Below are 2,759 nucleotides of genomic sequence, written 5' to 3'. Positions count from 1 at the left end.
CCGCGGCTGCCTGCGGGGTCGGCTGGCGGAGGACTGAGCCGCCCGGAGCTCCCCACATGCTCCTGATTAACATACACCATTACATCATGGGCTTGGCAGGGAGCGCCCGGGCGGGGGGGAGAGGAGCCGGGGGGGGCCGGCCGGGGGGGGCGCGGGGGTTGGGGGGGCACCGAGCCGCCGGGGCTGGGGCGGCCGCGGACCCCGACGGAGCGGGGGCGGAGCCGGGAGCTGCTGCCCCCCGCCGCGTGCCCTTGGGAGGGTGGCTCGCCAGGTCCGGTGACCCTTTGGCCCTGCCGGGCCCCGTGGGCGGCTGGCCGGGGCGGACCGTAAACACCCCGAGCCCTGCCGCCGGGGGCTTGGACGGCTTCCTGGGGACGCGGGAAGCGGCAGAGGGCGGCGAAGGGCACGGAGCGGCGCCGGCCTGGCCTGGCCGCAGGGCTCGGCGTGGCCCTCCCCGGCCGCCCGCGCGCCCCGCCGACCACCCTGGACCCCGGCCGCCCGCCGCGCTCTGCCGGGGGAGGGGGCGGACCGCGCTTGGCGCGCCGCAGTGGCTGTGGCCTGGAGCCGTGGCCCCGGCGCCCGAGGCGACAGGGGGCGTGGCGAGACCACCTGTCAGCCCCGCCGCCTTCGGGGAGGGTGGGGCGCGAGGCCGCCTTCACCTGTGCCTGCCGAAGCCAGAGGCTGGGGGATTCCTCGCTGGGAGCGCCTGGGGCAGCCTCCCACGGACAGGGTTGGCTAGAAGTACCCTGACACCTAGCATCTCCTCGCCTTCCACTAGTGTTCACTAAAAGGACTCGGCCTCCAGACGGCCTGTTTTCGGAGGAAACGCCGAGCCCTCGAACTTGTTTTCCAGGGACTTGGCCAAAGGAGAGCCTGCCAAGCAGAGCGGCTTCCAGATCCAGAAGGGCTGCCTAGCAGTCCTGAAGGTAAAGCACCCGACACCTTGTTCCTCCATCTTTCGGCTCCCGCGCTCGCATCTGGATTCCCAATCCTTTCTTACACCCCACCTCAGACTTCACTTCTGCCGCGAATCGGTCCTGTCAGTGTGACATCACCTACCATCTGTTAGGACCTGGAAAGGGCTGGTGGGGCGGCGCAATGTTTTGCCAATGTTTCCATCACAACCGAGTGTGTGGCTTTTCCAAAGTTCATTATTAACCAACCAGGGGAGGTATCTGCATAATTTGACGGATAGTTCGCTCTGTTTAGGAGGCACCATCCCGGAGTCGGCGTTTGACTTCTGACTTGTTTTATTACCGTAGAAGCAGGGAAGCTTTAATAGAGCTTCCTATGCAGTACGCCAGCTGCTCCGTGGTAGTACTTCTGTCACGAGGTGGGGAAGACCGTGAGAGATGGGACCATGCGGTGCTAACTCAGCCAAAGCTTTTAGATCCCCCAAAAGATGTTTTTAAGAAAACCGAAGACACGCCAATAACGTGGTTATCATCAGCTGCTACCTAAAACACGGCTAGTAAAGCAGGGGGTCCCGGGAGGACGCGGGCAGAGTGGCAAACGCGACGAGAGAAAACAGTGCCATCTACGGGAGCATCGTAATTCTGACAGCAGCCTTTGACCTGTGTCTCGGGTAGTCTCTGACGTCTTGCTGAACAGCATCATTTTCTCCTCTTCTGGGGAGGGGAGAAATTGGTGTTTGCTTAGCAAATAACACCCCTGGTCAACAACTCAAATGCTCAGGTGTTTGAAGGAGTATTGATTCCAGAAAGGCCAGTTTCCTATTTGCTGGTGCTGGTGAGAACTTCTAAGTACTTCTTCCAGGCATCCCCCACAAGCCCATGTTTATACAACTTCAATAAGGCTTCTTGTAGAAGAAGTAAGGCAGTTGGGCTGGATGAGATGGCACTGTGAGTGAAGAGCCTTCTGCAAGCATAAAGACCAGAGTTTGAATCCCCAGTGCCCACGAAAACCCACTTGCAGACAAGGGGATCCTGGGGCCTGCTGGGAAGCCAGGCTTTGAGTTCCAGATTCAGAGAAAGGCTTCACAAATAGGATGGAGAGCAATGGAAGACAACGAGGGCAAGGGTGGGGAGTGGGGACAGGACTGGTCCAAAGGAGGACACACAGACTTACAGAGCTGTTTATATCATCAACCGAGAGACATTTAAAAATCTCTGCTCACACTTTTCACTCAATCGTTCAATAAGTGTGCATGGAACACTTATTCCGCACCAGGTCCTCAAGTAGAAACGCTAAAGGCAGATGGCATCTCCATCCAACATGAAAGCTCACGTGACATAGGAGTACGCACCAGTATTCTGAAGAAATACATGCATAAAATCTAAATTCTTCAGATTATGTAATTATTTAAGAGATTAAAACACATACATATTCAATATTCATTGTATGTGTATATGGCATTGGAAAACGTGTGCTGTTACCCTGAGGTGTGATTTCTTCCCTAATGTGGTACAGTGTCTGAGGATGGTTGTCTCGTCTGCATGGTCTCAGGACTGCAGCCCGGAATTAGCAGGTGTCTGTAAGAAACCGCTGCGAGATAGTGTTCACGCAGAGCAGTGTGCCTGGGCGGCCGGGCCTGGGGCTGCTTCCGAGCACCGTGGCGGGGAAGGCAGCCCTGTGCTGGGGAGCAGGCCTGCAGCCCCCAGGAACTGATGCTGAGCTCTTGGGCTTCCTCCGTCAGGCATGTCCTAGCTTCGGGACCTAGGCAGCTCGGACAAAATTTCATTCCACATTCTTCAGGCTGGCATATGAAGACTCTAGGTTTTGAGCATTTTCTGCTCCTT

The 2,759-nt window shown here is 57.8% G+C and overlaps 1 protein-coding gene across 1 annotated transcript in view; it reads right to left on the bottom strand.

Moving 5' to 3' along the window:
- Samd4a (sterile alpha motif domain containing 4A) overlaps positions 1–2,398 on the bottom strand; it is a 207,928-nt gene extending 205,530 nt beyond the window's left edge. The window contains exon 1 of the mRNA XM_055612354.1: positions 1,060–2,398. The gene's annotated coding sequence lies outside the window, so the exon portion shown is untranslated. The remainder of the gene's footprint in view (positions 1–1,059) is intronic.
- Between the last annotated feature and the right edge of the window lie 361 nt (positions 2,399–2,759).

This window comes from Psammomys obesus, unplaced genomic scaffold, assembly GCF_907164565.1.
Source record: "Psammomys obesus unplaced genomic scaffold, mPsaObe1.curated_primary_1811, whole genome shotgun sequence".
NCBI lineage: Eukaryota > Metazoa > Chordata > Mammalia > Rodentia > Muridae > Psammomys > Psammomys obesus.
Note: the sequence above shows the minus strand (reverse complement) of the source record. Positions and strands in the feature narration are given on the sequence as shown.